We start from the raw sequence: 18,537 nt of genomic DNA, 5'->3' as shown, positions 1-18,537 counted from the left end.
CTCTGTCTAGACCCTCTTCTAAGGTTTCAGGGCTGGGTTTAAATCAAGGTGGATTTCACTGACTGTGGCATGGAAAATGTCATAGACTAAGAAAACGGAAAAATACTTCTATTTCCTACACATGCACATAAATGATATCATTAAAATTTTCTAGCTCATACCTCATGAGAATTTGACAAATATTATGGTGGGGGGACTCCACAACTGAAATGTGGAGTAAAGTGACCCATGAGTTTCTTTCCATCTTTGGATTCCATTAATCTAACATTTCTTTTTATAACACGTAGATAACATTTCTCCTTCAAGAGGGGATTCATTTAGCACCTACATCACTGCAAGGAGTAAATATGATTGATTCTGTTGACCTGAACAAGGAAAATCCTGTAGAATGGCCTGGAAGGCCATGACCATTGAAGCATGGTGCCGTAGCAACATTAAAGGAATTGTAAAGGAGGTGTTACTGGTCCTTAGACCAGGTGACTACCTGGAAATCTATTCATATCTGAAAATCATTTGAATCCATTTTCTTTTTCAACAGATCTCCTTCAAATGAGGCAAGGAATGCCGACTTATGGCAAATGAACAGAAAAAACTTTATTCCAACGTCTCAGGCTAGGTTTTTTTCCAGTTGTATGCATAGAGTTTTAACATGAAAACCATAATTTTCATGATGCTAAAAGAAAAAAATCTTCTATTTTAGTAAAAAGACTGGGCAAAATGACAACTAGTCACTGCCCATCTTATGTCACAGTTTCCATTTATGTTAGTCTTGGTTTCTTTGAAGAAAAAAATTTTAGGATAAAAAAATTGTTTCAAATCTACTCCTAGTGTGAAATAGAGATACTGAACAGGTTTAATCTTCATTATATTAATTTTATTTAATTATCCTCATCTAAAACTGGTTGGACCCCTCTGCAAGTACTCCATACAGAAGCAGCAACTAATGTTATGGTTGTGGTTATTTTGGTGAACTATTTAAACTCACATTATTTGTAAACCACATATCACACCCCAAGAATGTTAGTGTGGAATTACAAATATGTGTAAGACAAGATTTCTATTTTGAAGTAGTTAGAATCTATTTAAGGAGTCGAGATATATGAAGAAACAATTCATATTAATAGATATGCTGAATAGTATTTATAAATTATAGCAGCTAAATTCTAATGGTTGTCAATTCATCAGTGAAGAATGGATAGAAATGTTTTCTGTGAGGCTGATCCCATGGATGTATCAAAACAGAAAACAACCTAAGGCAATTATTTGGTAAGTTTGGCATTGGATAAGAAGATACCAATATCAAGCAAATAATGTAGCATTTCCTTCCCTTGTCTTTTTGCTCTCTGTCCTTAACTCAAATGACTAAGCGCAAATTGGTTTTGAGCAGGCTCCAATTTACTGAATTAATTGGTATAGTGCTAATCATAGGTTAGGCACAGGTTCAAGTAAGCAGACTTTGAATTGAATGTGGCTTCATCTTGGAGAGTCAAGCTTGATCTTCAGCTTACCTTGTAGGTAGAAGTACAGATGAATCTACTACCTATAGGTAGCAGACGCGCTAGCACGTTATTAGTGATGGGGCAAGGGACCACTGCAGAGCCACAGCCACTATTACTGGAGCTCTTAGCTTAGGGACCTAGGGAGGGAAGAGCCATCAAATACTTATATTACACAAATCCTTCTCACTATTTGCTTGCATGTGTCTCATCACCACGCAGAGCATCCTGTGAATATGTAATGAAAATTACGTCTGAAATGTATCTGAAAACTTCCCTGAAGGCCCATCCCCAAAAGGATGCTATTGTTGAAATACACATGCCAAATGTGTGCTTAGAATGCTTATTAAGGAAACATTTCCTAGCCTATTGACATGAACACTGGGAAACGTGTGCTTCAGTTACTGTCACTTTACACCACATTGCTTTTGCTTTTCCCTCCTTCCTTTCCATTCCATTTTTCTTATCCAAACTCCCTTTAAAAATTACAAATCTTAATGATGTCCCCGATGACTTAGAATATATGTACCTGACTCTAACATAAAAGCTATTTCTAGGACTGTAACAATAGAAGAGGATTCTCCAAAAGGGTCATATTTATTTGATGAACCTGTCTCACTGATGTTTGACAATGTGTCGTTTTGGTGCGTAATACCAATATTAGTTCACCCGACTTTTGAATATGCGTGAGATTGCATATGCTTTTGATTCTAGTCAGGGACATCATACAAATACATTTTTTGATTAATTGATATTCATATGAAATGTTCCCATTTTAATGGAGTCTGTAGTTGATCTTCAGGGAGAAATCAGCTTTTTTATGTGAAATTAGGTGTATATTGCTTAATCAAGGTTTTTTCAATTCAATTTACTCACAGTAAGTATTCATGAGGGTTCATTTTCCAGAGACCCTTGTTTTCATTATAGCTAATAATTTTTGATGCAGTTATAGCTAATTATCAAAGAAAAACTAATGAGGTTTCTCATGGCATAGTAGGATAACTACTTCTGTTAAGTAACTTAACTTTTTTTGGTATAGCATTTTCAGGAAAAAAAATTAATATTTTTAAAAATATAGAAAGTACATACCTGTTTGACAGGTGAACTCAAAGCTGTATTTTCTGAACCTCATTTTGACCTCATTTTTGAACTTTAATATTTACTGTGTACAACATTTCCTCCTGTTAAATATGAAATGGGAAAAATTACAAATATCAGTCTTGCTACTCTGTTACATTTAAGCTTTCAATGTGTATTATAGATGAAATTTTACCGCTGAATCACCAGAGTCACTACATAAAGATATATGAGCATATCCAGAATGCATTTGAAAAAGGTAATTAGACATTAACAGTTACCTCTTGTTTTCTGAAATATACTTGGGCAGTAGTATTTTCTTCTTTTCAAAGTTATACTTTTTCCTGTATAGATAAAAAGTTAAAATTATATGCAACCTGCAACCACGTGGCAATCAAATTATAGACAAGATACACTGTATCACTACTACTCATGATAAGTGAAATGTATATAGATGTCTTATGAATGCATGGCCTAGTTTAATACTTAAATACTCCAGTGCAATGGGTGTTGTGTTTTACCATTAAGGAAACTTAGAATGACTTAGAATGAAGTAACCTGACCAAATTCACAAGGTTAGAGAGTGGGGCAGTGTTATATGTTGAATTGTGTTTCCCCAAATTCATGTTGAAGTTCTAACCTCTAGTACCATAAAAGGTAACCTTATTTGGAAATAGGGTCATTCACATGCAATTAGTTAAGATGGAGTTATGCTGTAGTAGGATGGGCCCCTAATCCAATAGGACTGATATCCTTATGAAAAGGGGAACTTTAGAGACACACACACACACACACAAGGAGATGCCACATGTGAATATAATCACAAAGATGGGAGTGATGCTTCTACAAGCCAAAGAATGCCAAGTATGGGCAGCAAATGACCAGAAGCTAGGAGAGAGGGATGGAACAGATTTTTCTCCCATGGCTTCTAGAAGGAACCGAAGATGTAAACACCTTGATTTCAGACTTCTGGCCTCCTGAACTGTGGGACAGTAAATTTCTGTTTTTTATATCACCTAGGTTGTGGTATTTTGTTGTGACTCTTATACCAAACAGGCCATCAAGACTACAACGTGTGTCAGTGCTAGGACATTTACTGCTCCTTTCATTCTAACACCTGCTAGTAGCTGAGCCACTCCCCCACTGCCTAACCTCTATCCTAAAAAAGGAAGTTCAATTCATACCTACGAGGGTCTAAATCATTGGTTGAAAGACATCTGTTGGACTGAAAGCGGCATTTATCCAGGGGAAATATATAAATTTTATGTACATGAGAAACAAGCATAATTTTTAATTCAAGCTTTTGTTTAGATTGTACGTTTTCATTATAAATATGTTTTAACTTAATACTTAAAATAGCATTTTCCTTTGATACTTGAAACATTGAATAAAATCCATTGACTAGAAAATAAAATGTATATCTTACTTAAAGAGTTATTGATCATTTAGGGTAAATATGGGTAGCATTTCATGAATGGTTAAGTACTTCTAAAATGAAAAAAAAAACTTTCTTAAGCTTGGCATAGCCAAAAAGAAAATGAATCATATTATCATATTGAACTTTAAGCTGTTACAAATTACAAATTTCTAGACTCCTTGAGCTTGGCTACTAGAAACGTTAATGGTGGAGGATTTGGGTATTTATTTTCCATGGTATGACTTTGGTAAGGAAGTTTTCAGAGGCAGGTCCCAGGTGATGGTTAAGTCTAATTCTGTCAGATTTATAGCCCCACAAGCACTAACTCAACTATGACAGATCTTGATACTCTACTAGCACTCAGAAACTTAATTCCTCCTCAAGTAAGTCACCTGGTTAAACGTCTCAAATGTTTTGCCATCAAAACCCTTTGGTGTCTATTATGACTAATGGCCCATATTTCTTACCAAATGTTGATTTCAACCAGCTTCTCAAAATAATTCTTTCTGAATTGAAAACAAAGTCTACCAATTGCAATGCTGCAATAATTTCTTCAATATTTTAGAAAATAGTTTCTGCGATGACTATTAAAGTTAATGTCTGCTAATGGCTTACATAATTTAGATTTTGCGGGTCATTTTAATGATTCCATTATTAATCACTTAAAACTCCCCCTATGTCATTAGAATTTTCTTAAAACTAGTTAAACCCCTCTGAGACTTTCGTTACCTTTTCACTGATTTTTGGATCTGTGGATAGAAACCTGAAATGAACCAAGCTATTTGGGCTCAACAGAGATGCATCTGGGCACTGAGAACCACACACATTTTGGATTTTTAGTATTTTTAATTCACCAGGATGGATGGAACTGTTTCCTTAAAAATCAAACAATAATCTCAACCAGTTTAAAATTGTGATCTATATCCCTTTTCCTTTAAACTTATCTGCTAATTACTTGAACTCACTTTAGGTAAACTGAATACTTGACAGGTAAATAAATTATTTTAGGTTTCCTTTGGAAATGGGCATCAAGATTAAGTCCATATATCTACATTGTCTTTCCACAGCACTCTATGAAAATAATAATTTAAATTTAAAAGTATGGAAAAGGGTCTCTGATACACTGACACTTGCTAAGGTAACAGCACATGCTGAGGAATTTCTGTAAAAATATAATGGGGGTGAGGCAAGCAGGAAAGAACTTTCTTCAAAAAAACCCAGTCTCAAGGGTTGAGGGTAAAATTGGGTCGAGGGTCGTTTGATTTCCTTCACCACCTCACAGAAGAGCCCAAGGCAGCAACAGCCACCCAAACAGGGATCTCACTCTATCAGTTTGGAAGGAATACCATGCCAACAAGAAGTAGAGTCATTACTACAGCTGTCCCTTAAAGGGACAGTTAAATCAGGCAAAGAACAGAGACCATGTCCTGGGTAACGTCTGGCTGCCACATCCTATATGACGAAGAAACTCCTCCTGTAAGTACAGCACTCCTTGGGCTGCATGCGACTGTGACTCTTGCTTACTTCCAACAGTTTCTTGAATTCGTGACCAAGGTAAAATCAACTGTATGAAAACATTGGTTTAGTATTATTAAAATTTTCCCTGAAAAGTTAGAGCCACTAACTCTGAGATAATCCATTTCATCTCCCATGAAGTATGTAACACAGGTCTTCCTACACATGTACAGCAATTTGAGAAAAAAGGCCAGGCATTTGGAAAGAGACTACAGTCCCAAGGAAGAAGATTTATCTAATAAATAAGAGGAAGGGTTTTAAGAAAATAAAATGACTGCTGGAAGTAAGCAAAAAATCTAAGAAAATCAATAGTTGACCCTTGAACAAAGTGGGTTTGAACTGCATGGGTCCACTTATTAGTGAATTTTTTTTCAATAGCAAATATAGTACTAAATGATTTGTGGATGGTTGAATCTGCAGATGCAGAACTGGGCAAAAGGAGGGCTGACTATAAGTTATACATGGATTTTCAATTGGGTGGAGAGTTGGCACATGTAACTCCTTTGTTGTTCAAGGGTCAAATGTAGAATTACTGGCTCCATGAAACAAAAATAGCCAACTATAAAGATAGACAAATTTGAGAGGCAAACATCGTTTCCAATTTAACTAATTGCAACAAAGACAATGAACCAGATTTTGACTACTGTCAAAATTTGAAGTGACAGTAATTTTCTCAAAAATTATAGAAAAAAGAAAAAGATGAATCAATTAGAGAAAAGTTAAGAAACATGAAGGACTATGTAGGAAGACTAGTATAAGAATCCTGCAAATTGCAGAAACAGAGAACACAGTGGATAGAGCAGAATAAATAATTTTTAAAAACTAATAATGTAGGAAAAAAATTTTTCTGGGCTGATCGCATCTCACATTTGCATATTTTAAGGGCTTGTACAATATTTAACATAACAGAGATCAAGACCCAGTTATATCCTGGAGAAAAATTTCAAAGCACAAGATGTCTACACGCAGTCAAGAAGAAAAATCAGAATGCCAAAGATAAGAGAAAATTCGAGTTGGCCTAAGGCTTCTCTTCTATAACATTAAATATGGCAGTGGAATATATCTTTATAGTTCTGTGGGGCAGCCTTAGACCTAGAGATTTCTACACCCGAAGAGGGGTCATCTCTATGTAAAGGGGACAGAAAGGCATTCTTTTATATGCAATGGTACATCTGTCCCCAAAAGGATTACTCAACAATGTAAAAGATTGATCAAAATATAGTACAACAAATGAGGAAGCTACTGCATCAAGTAATTATGGTAACTGGTGGGCATGCTAAAATAGATAAAATCAAAATAAATGATGCACATGTCAGAAAAATTGCTAGTTTTGAAAGTGCATAATACAAAAAATAATTTAGTAATAATTGGATCTAAAATATGAGATTATAGCAATGAAACTGAAAGTGGATAGTGGTAGAAGGCGTCTGGATAAATACGAAGGGGTTAGACTTAAGTATATACCACATCTATCTATAGTAATCCCACTAAGTGAAAGTAAATATATATTTGAAGATATAAACACACAAAATAAATAAGAGAAAAAATATTAATAGCAGAACTTGGTAAACTAGAAAGGAAATGGTGGAGTGACAAGTTACTGATCAATCAAGAGAAAGATAAAACTTTAATCCGCCAGTAAGAGAAGGCCAGAATTATGCTGACTTATCTTGCAAATCACATAGTTATTAGGAAACTGAGATACTTTTGAAAGTAAAAGCTGAAAGTCTTTATACAAAGCAGTTAAAACCCCACATGCTCTACCTTACTTTATGTAATTAATAGAATAAACTTTCTCCAACCACTGGTTTGTGCTCTGAGATAAATGAACCTGAACCAGAAACTATGGATTTTGAGGACATCAGACAAACCAAGTGTGGACAGTATCATTTATCAGACAGGTAAATAAAAGAAACTTAATATTGAATGGTGAAATCTTTGAGATTGTTTCTAATATTTGGCTCTGAGAAAACTACCAGCCTGCCATACTCCAGATACAAAATTGGTTAAAAAAAAAAAAAGCAGGCCTTCCCTGGTGGCGCAGTGGTTGAGAGTCTGCCTGCCGATGCAGGGGACACGGGTTCGTGCCCCGGTCCGGGAAGATCCCACATGCCGCGGAGGGGCTGGGCCTGTGAGCCATGGCCACCGGGCCTGCGCGTCTGGAGCCTGTGCTCCGCAACGGGAGAGGCCACAACAGTGAGAGGCCTGCGTACCGCAAAAAAAAAAAAAAGCAAGACATAGAAAATAAGCATTGGCTTCTCCCTAGTTAATTGTCTCAAGCAGATCATTCTGTAGTGAAGCTATCAATTTGAAAGCCCTGTCAATGCACACAATCCTTTCTAGTATCCAAGCCACCCTTGACCAAGGGTGAAATAAGAGTCCATGGGTAAATGCTTCCTATACATTGTTTGAACCAAAGTGGGCAGTTCCATGACACACTTAGTAAGACCCTTCAGAAGGTTCTAGTGGATGAAGCATCATTGCCATTAACATTAGCTGGCCAGCTTGATAAGTCACTCTGGTACTGGTTTATTCCTCCTGGCCCACATTTCTGCTCCCTGGAATACCATTGCCCCTAAAACTACCTGCACCTTCATTTTCACTCATCTTTTAGGGAAACTCAGGGTCAAAGAATACGTATCTAAATTGGTCCTAGAAAGCAGAAGTTTAGGATGGGATTTCGGAGCTGAGTGATTCCCCAGTCAGATGTGAATAACTCCTTTACTGCTGGTAAGTGAGTACTGATCACACCAGGCATACACACCATCCTAAATATTAAGATCTTCATATATGTGGACTGGAATGAGGTATAAGTAGAAGGTGAAATACTGGGTTATGAGGTAGTTGTGACATTTGAAATATATGAGCGCAATTATAATTTAGAAGATTGTAGCATCAACAAGTTTTTCTTTATTTTGGAAGCTTAAAAAGAAAAGAAAGAAAGATAAGCCAAGGGAGGGAACCAAAGAGTGCAAGGTCCTCTCACCATTACTTCCAGTGACTCCCTTATGGAATTTGTGCTTTCCAGCTCCACAACCTTAGCCTTCTTAGGCAAAAGCATCTTGTTTTTAGGGATGGAATGAGTTTATCAGGACACAGACCCAAACTGCTGAATGTCTGGGTCATCCCACCAAGAAGAAATGTAGACTGCTTAAAATTCTGACATGGTCAGGGAAAACTGAAAGGAACAGTGGAAGGGGAAGATGGTAACTATTATTGTGTCAGAGCCAGCTGCAGCAGCTAGGACTATCCTATTTCCACTTATTCTCTTTGTCTTAAGCCCTTGCAGAGATTAGAATGGACGTCCCCTTACAAGGGTGTCTGTGACTGACTGGACTTCATATGAGTTGACCTCAGTGAACAAGAGGTAGACTATCTTCTGATAGCTTTCCTGTGCCATGTCAGTATCCCCTCAGCCTCAGCTCACTCCTGCCACTGTGGAGTGACTTTCCACAGAGACTTCAACCAGCTTTGTACAGGGAAAACGGGATCGACCATCACTACGAAGTAGCACCATGGATCTCTCACTCCCTTCCTTGGGTCTTTGTGCCATGGTGAAGGTCCCTCACTGGAACCAGCTAGGCACGCATGCAAATGGAGGCTACAGGTGTTGACAGTTAATATACAGGAGCCACTCTTGAACAAGAGCAGGTGGGACATAATGGATAAATGCTTCCTTCTGTCATCTCCCAAACAGGCAGTTGTGAGACACATCTTGAGCCTCTTCAGTAGGTCCTGGCAGCATTAAGCTCCAGTCCCTTGCAGCAGTTGTCAACTTTTTGATACAACTCTGTAGTGGTTTTTCCTTACTTTCCCATTTCATTCCCCCGTTTTGCACGTCTGCCCACTGGAATTATATCCTAGACTTGTCAAAGGATCAGCATTCAGGTGAGTGGAGCCTATAATGATTGGGATGACACTAAAGGGGAGAAAATAACAGAACTGATGATACTGTTGGATCCAGATTAATCATGCAGGCAGAAGGAGGATCTGTGACCTGCTTTCTAATTACATAACTGCCCTAAAGATGTGCTGATACATTTCAACCCAGCTCCAAAAATTCGAAGACTGTTAGGACCTAATAAATTCTTGATTGTCTTTACAACATACTGATTTTTCTACTAATTTAAGAAAGACAGAAACTGTAACTTGTTTGAATTTCTTCCGTGAGGAAGAACTGGTGAGTGACATAAAGGAACTGGGAATCATTGGGGGAAAGTAATTATTCATTTCTGGAGTAGAAAATAATAAATAGATTTCATGGTGGATTGAGCAAACTGGATTCCCAAATTTCTGAAAGTAGATTTCAAAATTCTCAGATTAAGAACAAGTAAAGTCCTATTTACAGAAACCCTGAAAGGGATGAAATTCAAAAGTGATGAAAATCTTTTAAAAAATACAATATTTCTACAACTTGGAATACATCTAATGACCTAGAATAGGAGAGACTATTAAAATCAATCTAAGTACATGTGAAAAGAGTTGATGAGTTTAGATGTTAAAAGACATTTATAGAATATATAAAGATACAACACCAAGAGTCATAAAGCAACAGAATGATGCAAGCTTCTAAGAATTATGTCAGCATCACTAAAGCCCAGAGCAAGCAAACGTTCATAAACAATGTCTAACCAGAAAAAACAGAATTATTTAAAATCTATTCTTGGAGAAAGAAAATGAGGAAGGAAAGGATGGGGCTTCTGTCTGGAAAATATAAGCGAAATAAATAGATGACAGCACGCTAGGAATGAATGATAACATATTCAGAAACTAAAGACAACTAAGCTTAACCAATATGGCAGGGGAAATAAACTTGCAAAATCACTTCTGGATATACTTCATTTCCAAAGATGGATCATCTTTTTAGCTTCTTCTGGATGATTTCTCTATCAAGCTGTTTCTGTATAAAAATATTTGATTGTGTGTGTAAAATCCAAGACTTAGGAAATTCAAACACATTTATGAAATAAAAATATCATTCATTTTCCAAGATTCTGGAATTGAGTAGCAATATTGTATTTAACTCACAGAGGAATCCAGGTACTCTATGTGTAGACATATAGAAAACAGGAACACGAGTGTATATTAACACAAGTTAGTATACTTTAGGTCATACGTAAGTATGGTTTATATGTAGGAGACTAGGAGAGGCAATTTATTGGGGGCAGACAGAAAAGAGAGCCATGGGATTTCCAAGCCCAGACGGAGGGGTGTGGGAAAAGGTGTCAGGCTTCTCTGAACCATCCAGGAAGTCTTTGTGAGGCAGACAACTTAAGGAATGTTAAAATGTCTACAGATGTGTAAACCTAGTCATTTCAAGCATATATTTATCCCTGAAATTGAACCCATGTGTGTCAAGTCACTGACTATAGATTTCAAAGGGAAACAAGACTGAACATTTCTGCTCCAAGCAGGTTTTTTTGGAGTAGCAGCTGCATTGATTTTAAGATAAGGGCTTCTTTATCCAGGCAGATGCAGCAGTCATCAGAAGCTAATTTGCTGGGATATTCACATATGCAAATCATGTCACAATGCTGAAATGCAACCACGTAATGACTGGAAAATGTTATACTCATAAATCATACCACCACGACCATCAAAATTTCCACTCAGCCAGGACAAATTCAACAGCATTTATGACCTTCCAGCTTTTAGCCCATAAAAACTCTGTGTTTTGGAGAGTGTGTTACACTGGTGATCTTAAAACTCCCAAGTCTGTTATAATGAGTCCTCAAGTGCGTTATAACTTACCAGTAATTACATTTCAACATATCTGCTTTCAGCAGTTAGTGTTTTATTCATAAACATTTAAACACTGAATTAGGCATAAAATAAAAATGTTAGCAACAAGCCGGCTTAATTTCATTAACTATTAGGTAAACTTAGTATTTCTTCTTCAAATAATCCTTGGTTTTGAATGCTAAAGATGTAATGAACTTCATGGTTCACAGCATCTGACATTGCTTAATTAATGGGTGCATTTATAGTACATGGGCCTTGGTAATTGATTTATATGCATGATTTGCACATACAGCTGTTAGTTCCTGTAGGAAAGTCATAATTCAAATGTGTGCATATTTTTCAGATGTGGGAAAAAGAAAAAAATTTGAACTTGACAAGTTCCCCCAAAACATGATAGCAAATTAATAGCTCAGAAGCAAACCTACGGGATGAAGCATTAAAGTTATAGTCTTGAATTTTAACATGTGCATTTCAAAATATTGAGAAACTGCTTTTGTTTCTTTTGAAATATTTAGTTCACAAGAAACAAGAATTCATTTGCATACCCTTCCATTCAAATCTATACATTGGATGGAAAATGGGGTTAGATTATCTGTTGACTAAGTCAACTTCATTAAAATGTATCAAAAACTTAAAAGACATTCACCTACCTAATTAATAACTGGTCCTTTCATTGGTATGTGGGTCAAATGACTGAATAAGAATTGAAATGTGTTATTCTCTAGATAGGAAAGGTCTACATCATTCATAACATTCGAGGTTTGCATAACATCTCTCCTAGAAGTAATGATAGATAGTCATTTGCATTCTTTTAGCTAGTTTTCTAAGTTAACAATAGTAATAATTTACAAGCAAGCTGCCCTTATAAGTGAAGGCATGCTTATGGTAAATAGGGAGAAACTCATAAATCTACTGAGTAAAAGTGACTGCTCCCTTAAACAACGAGTGGTATGTGCGGTATTGTGTGTACTGTATCTATATTTTCTCCATCAACGCAGGGACCTATACTATCAGGAAGAAATTATGATTTCTCTCTATTCAGGGTCTTGGGTTAAGTCTTCTCTAAATGTAAAACAAACATTTTATGGGCAGGCATGGGAATGCCTTTTTTTTTTTTTTTTTACGTTGTCCAACATTATTCTGGAAGGCTCAAGTTGCAAATTGAGGGGTCAAAACTGAAGACTAACTGGGCTCTAAGGGCAAAAGTCTTCTGGGGGCAGTTAAGAAGGTTGAGGCAGAGAAACAATTGTTTCTGGATTCCGCATTACCCCGCAGGGGGAGCAGCGTCCTCCAGATCTGCTCGCGTTCTGTGTTGCGACCCCACGCTGCACCCCACGACTTTCACATACTGTGCTATTTGCCAGAGTCATTTAGCACCTTTCCCCACATCATTGATGACGACTAACCCTTTCCCCTTTGTTAGCTGCTGGTGGTATTTCAGTGAGGCCTTCAGGAAACACTTGCAAACATTACCAGTTGGGTTTTGTTTTTTTTTTAAAGGCAGCTATCAAAGTGCTTTATTGTACATTAAAACATTCACAGCCCAGGCAACTTGATGGTTTTCACCATGCTGGCCCCATTTCCTGGTGCTCCAAGGCAGTGCTTAGCTTTTCACTCTCTAGCCCCGAACCCTACATCTGCTATTCTAATGCCTTCATTCATCAGAAGACCCGCAGCTGTAAATTGTTCCAAAGCCCTTCCCACACATGTGCACGCACAGGCTCACACGCGTGCGCACACAGACAGACACAGAAGCATGTACATGCGAGTAAAGGCTTGTACCTTCTCTAGTACCATCTGCACTGAATGGAGAAGAGAGGCTGCGCACAGCGGATCTATTTGATTTGCTAATCTGTTGATGCCCTTTTAAATCTTTCAGTGGTTATTTGATCCTTTTGCTGCTCTTTGAAGATCTGGAAAGTAAAATAAGTATACTGTCTCGGTGGAGAATTCATTGGTTCACTCTAGCAAGGCACTCCGTTTGAGAGAATGCATGTTCCAGTCTGAGGGTTGTAACAATTTGTAGCCTATGTAAGATCATCTTCCATCACCAGGGTTAACATGATGAAAGGTAGAAGCTGATCTGAGTTCCTGTGGCTTCTTCTGCTCGGGTAGTTAGTTTTCAAGACGTTGGCATTTACGGACAATCCTTATCCACACACCCTGCCCCATATTGTTTTCCATTTCCAAACTCTTGCACTGCCAGGGCTGGAGATGATTAAATAATAACAAATGAAATCCACTCATGCTTTCTTTGAAGGAAACCCTAGGTTTGCAACTCATTTCTGAAATTTTGCTTGGTCCAAGTTTTTGAGTTTTAGAATTAATTCCAAGCTCTTTTCTCTGACCGTCATTAATGATTGTGATGATACAGTTAATCAAGAGACCAGAAAGGAAACTTGGGTGAGATGTTAATACAAATAATGACATTAGATCAGTGTCCCAGAGTCTAACGAATGGTAATTATTTATGTAATTCTGCAGAGACAAGGTTAATCCTTACACATAGCCTTGGGTCACCATGTGGAGCTTTGGGAAATGATGGACACCTCTTCATATGTATAGCACTCCCATTTAAGAACTACTTCCCCAAGTATTATCATATTTGAGTCTCAAAATAATCTATGGCACAGGTAGTAATATATTATAGCAGTATCTATTCTCTATAATCATCAGAACTGGGGTTGAAAAGGGTAAAGTAAGTGGAGCTAGTACACACAATAAAATTGTTTAAATTTCAAATGTATCACATTTTTCTTATGCCTAACATCTGTTATCATCTCTGGATCTAAAATTTTAATGATAATAAGTGTTTAATTATACATATTTATAAATTTTAATCCTTAGCCTCTTAAACCTCAAAACTAAAATTTAGTTCTCTTCCCTGTAATGTGAGATGAAAGCTTCGAAGTTGTTGCCAGCTCCCATGATTACGAACACTTACACGAGAGAAGATTAACTCTACAGTAGAGTGGATCTATGATCTCACACAAGCATTTGAAAAGATTATCCATCCATTCATGTGTTTATTCTTCTTTCTTTCTTTTCTTTCTGTTTCCTTCCCTCCTTCCCTCTTTTCATTTAAAAATCTTAATCGAACACTTAATCTATGTGCCACTGGCACTTAAAGGGGTAACTAAAATAGTGATACTCTGAGGTCACACTGGTGAAAGTTTGTTCAAGATACCAGCAGAGAACTGGCGGAAAGAGCATCTCTGTGAATCAGGAAAGTTATGTTCTAGTAAGACAAGTGCCACATTTCTCTGAGGTTATTTGTTTATTTGTTTAATTTTAACCTGAGAAATGAATGGATTAGATTAGATAATGCCCAAGAATTCTGCAGTTCCAACATTTTATTAAATTGAATTTTTCCGAACAAGTTCAGCCTTAAAAAGAGCTAAATATAGTGTCTGGGTCTTAATGTCGTAATAAATGTTCAGTAAAGTACTGAATGAGCCACTGATAGGAACCTAAGAAACTCTACAAACCAGCTCAACAACATAAGCCAGTTATGATGACTCGACATGGTAAAGATTTTCTACAGAAAAGGATTTTTATTTCAATTTTTCTAAAATTCATCATTTTTTTAATATCTTTATTGGAGTATAATTGCTTTACAATGGTGTATTAGTTGCTGCTGTATAGCAAAGTGAATCAGCTATACCTATACATATATCCCCATATCCCCTCCCTTTTGCATCTCCCTCCCACCCTCTCTATCCCACCCCTCTAGGTGGTCACAAAGCACCAATCTGATCTCCCTGTGCTATGTGGCTGCTTCCCACTAGCTATCTATTTTACATTTGGTAGTGTATATATGTCCATGCCACTCTCCCACTTCGTTCCAGCTTACCCTTCCCCCTCCCTGTGTGCTCAAGTCCATTCTCTACATCTGCTTCTTTTTTCTGTCCTGCCCCTAGTTTCTTCAGAACCCTTTTTTTTTTAGATTCCATATATATGGGTTAGCATACGGTATTTGTTTTTCTCTTTCTGACTTATTTCACTCTGTATGACAGTCTCTAGGTCCATCTACCTCACTACAGAAAACTCAATTTCGTTTCTTTTTATGGCTGAGTAATATTCCATTGTATATATGTACCACATCTCCTTTATCCATTCATCTATCAGTGGACACTTAGATTGCTTCCATGTCCTGGCTATTGTAAATAGTTCTGTAATGAACATTGTGGTGCATGTCTCTTTGAATTATGGTTTTCTCAGGGTATATGCCCAGTAGTGGGACAGCTGGGTCGTATGGTAGTTCTATTTTTAGTTTTTTAAGGAACCTCCATACTGTTCTCCATAGTGACTGTATCAATTTACATTCCCACCAACAGTGCAAAAGGGTTCCCTTTTCTCCACACCCTCTCCAGCATTTATTGTTTGTAGATTTTTTGATGATGGCCACTCTGACCTTTGTGAGATGATACCTCATTGTAGTTTTGATTTGCATTTCTCTAATGCTTAGTGATGTTGAGCATCCTTTCATGTGTTTGTTGGCAATCTGTAGATCTTCTTTGGAGAGATGTCTATTTAGGTCTTCTGCCCATTTTGGAACTGGGCTGTTTGTTTTTTGGATATTGAATTGCATGAACTGCTTGTATATTTTGGAGATTAATCCTTTGTCAGTTGCTTCGTTTGCAAATATTTTCTCCCATTCTGAGGGTTGTCTTTTTGTCTTCTTTATGGTTTCCTTTACTGTGCAAAAACTTTTAAGTTTCATTAGGTCCCATTTGTTTATTTTTGTTTTTATTTCCATTTCTCTAGGAGGGGGGTCAAAAAGGGTCTTGCTGTGATTTATGTCATAAAGTGTTTTGCCATAAAGTGTTTTTCCTCTAAGAGTTTATAGAGTCTGGCCTTACATTTAGGTCTTTAATCCATTTTGAGTTTATTTTTGTGTATGGTGTTAGGGAGTGTTCTAATTTCATTCTTTTACTGTAGCTGTCCAGTTTTCCCAGCACCACTTATTGAAGAGGCTGTCTTTTCTCCATTGTGTATTCTTGTCTCCTTTATCAACGATAAGGTGACCATATGTATGTGGGTTTATCTCTGAGCTTTCTATCCTGTTCCATTGATCTATATTTCTGTTTTTGTGCCAGTACCATACTGTCCTGATTACTGTAGCTTTCTAGTATAGTCTGAAGTCAGGGAGCCTGATTCCCCCAGTTCCGTTTTTCTTTCTCAAGATTGCTTTGGTTATTCGGGGTCTTTTTTGTTTCCACACAAATTGTGAAATTTTTTGTTCTACTTCTGTGAAAAATGCCATTGGCAGTTTGATAGGGATTGCATTCAATCTGTAGATTCCTTTGGGTAGTATAATCATTTTCACAATGTTGATTCTCCCAATCCAAGAACATGGTATATCTCTCCATCTGTTTGTATCATCTTTAATTTCTTTCATCAGTGTCTTATAGTTTTCTGCATTCAGGTTTTTTCCTCCCTGGGTAGGTTTATTCCTAGGTATTTTATTCTTTGTGTTGCAGTGGCAAATGGGAGTGTTTCCTTAATTTCTCTTTCAGATTTTTCATCATTAGTGTATAGGAATGCAAGAGATTTCTGTTCATTAATTTTGTATCCTGCTACTTTACCAAATTCATTGATTAGCTCTAGTAGTTTTCTGGTAGCATCTTTAGGGTTCTCTATGTATAGTATCATGTCATCTGCAAACAGTGACAGTTTTACTTCTTCTTTTCTTTTATTTCTTTTTCTTCTCTGATTGCTGTGGCTAAAACTTCCAAAACTATGTTGTATAATAGTGGTGACAGTGGGCAACCTTGTCTTGTTCCTGATCTTAGTGAAAATGGTTTCAATTTTTCACTATTGAGAACGATGTTGGCTGTGGGTTTGTCATATATGGCCTTTATTATGTTGAGGAAAGTTCCCTCTATGCCTACTTTCTGGAGGGTTTTTATCATAAATGTGTGTTGAATTTTGTCGAAAGATTTTTCTGCATCTGTTGAGATGATGATATGGTCTTGATTCTTCAACTTGTTAATATGGTTTATCACATTGGTTGATTTGCTTATTTTGAAGAATCCTTGTATTCCTGGGATAAACCCCACTTGATCATAGTGTATGATCCTTTTAATGTATTGTTGGATTCTCTTTGCTAGTATTTGTTGAGAAAATTTGCATATATGTTCATCAGTGGTATTGGTCTGTAGTTTTCTTTTTTGGGGACATCTTTGCCTGGTTTTGGTATCAGGGTGATGGTGGCCTCATAGAATGAGTTGGGGAGTGTTCCTCCCTCTGCTATATTTTGGAAGAGTTTAAGAAGGATAGGTGTTAACTCTTCTCTAAAAGTTTGTTAGAATTCGCCTGTGAAGCCATCTTGTCCTGGGCTTTTGTTTGTTGGAAGGTATTTAATCACAGTTTCAATTTCAGTGTTTGTGATTGGTTTGTTTATATTTTCTATTTCTTTCTGGTTCAGTCTCAGAGGTTCTGCTTTTCTAAGAATTTGTCCATTTCTTTTAGGTTGTCCATTTTATTGGCATGTAGTTGCTTGTAGTAATCTCTCATGATCCTTTGTGTTACTGCAGTTCAGTTGTTACTTCTCCTTTTTCATTTCTAATTCTATTGATTTGAGTCTTCTCCCTTTTTTCTTGATGAGTCTGGCTAATGGTTTATCAGTTTTGTTTATCTTCTCAAAGAACCAGCTTTTAGTTTTATTGATCTTTCCTTCATTTCTTTTTCATTTATTTCTGGTGTGATCTTTATGATTTCTTTCCTTCTGCTAACTTTGGGGGGGGGGTTTGTTCTTCTTTCTCTGACTGCTTTAGGTGTAAGATTAGGTTGTTTATTTCAGATTTTTCTTGTTTGTTGAGGTAGGGTTGTATTGCTATAAACTTCCCTCTTAGAACTGCTTTTGCTGCATCCCATATGTTTTGGGTCATTGTCTTTTCATTGTCATTTGTTTCTAGGTTTTTTTTTTTGCGGTACATGGGCCTCTCACTGTTGTGGCCTCTCCCGTTGCGGAGCACAGGCTCCGGATGTGCAGGCTCAGCAGCCATGGCTCACGGGCCTAGCCGCTCTGCGGCATGTGGGATCTTCCCAGACCAGGGCACGAACCCGTGTCCCCTGCATCAGCAGGTGGACTCTCAACCACTGTGCCACCAGGTAAGCCCTCTAGGTATTTTTGGATTTCCTCTTTGATTTCTTCAGTGATCTCTTGGTTATTAAGTAGTGTATTGTTTAGCTTCCGCGTGTTTGTATTTTTTACAGATTTTTTCCTCTAATTGATATCTAGTCTCATAGCATTGTATTTGGAAAAGATATTTGATACGATTTCAAT

The sequence above is a fragment of the Tursiops truncatus genome, chromosome 10 (assembly GCF_011762595.2).
Source record: "Tursiops truncatus isolate mTurTru1 chromosome 10, mTurTru1.mat.Y, whole genome shotgun sequence".
In the NCBI taxonomy this organism is placed as follows: domain Eukaryota; kingdom Metazoa; phylum Chordata; class Mammalia; order Artiodactyla; family Delphinidae; genus Tursiops; species Tursiops truncatus.
Note: the sequence above shows the minus strand (reverse complement) of the source record.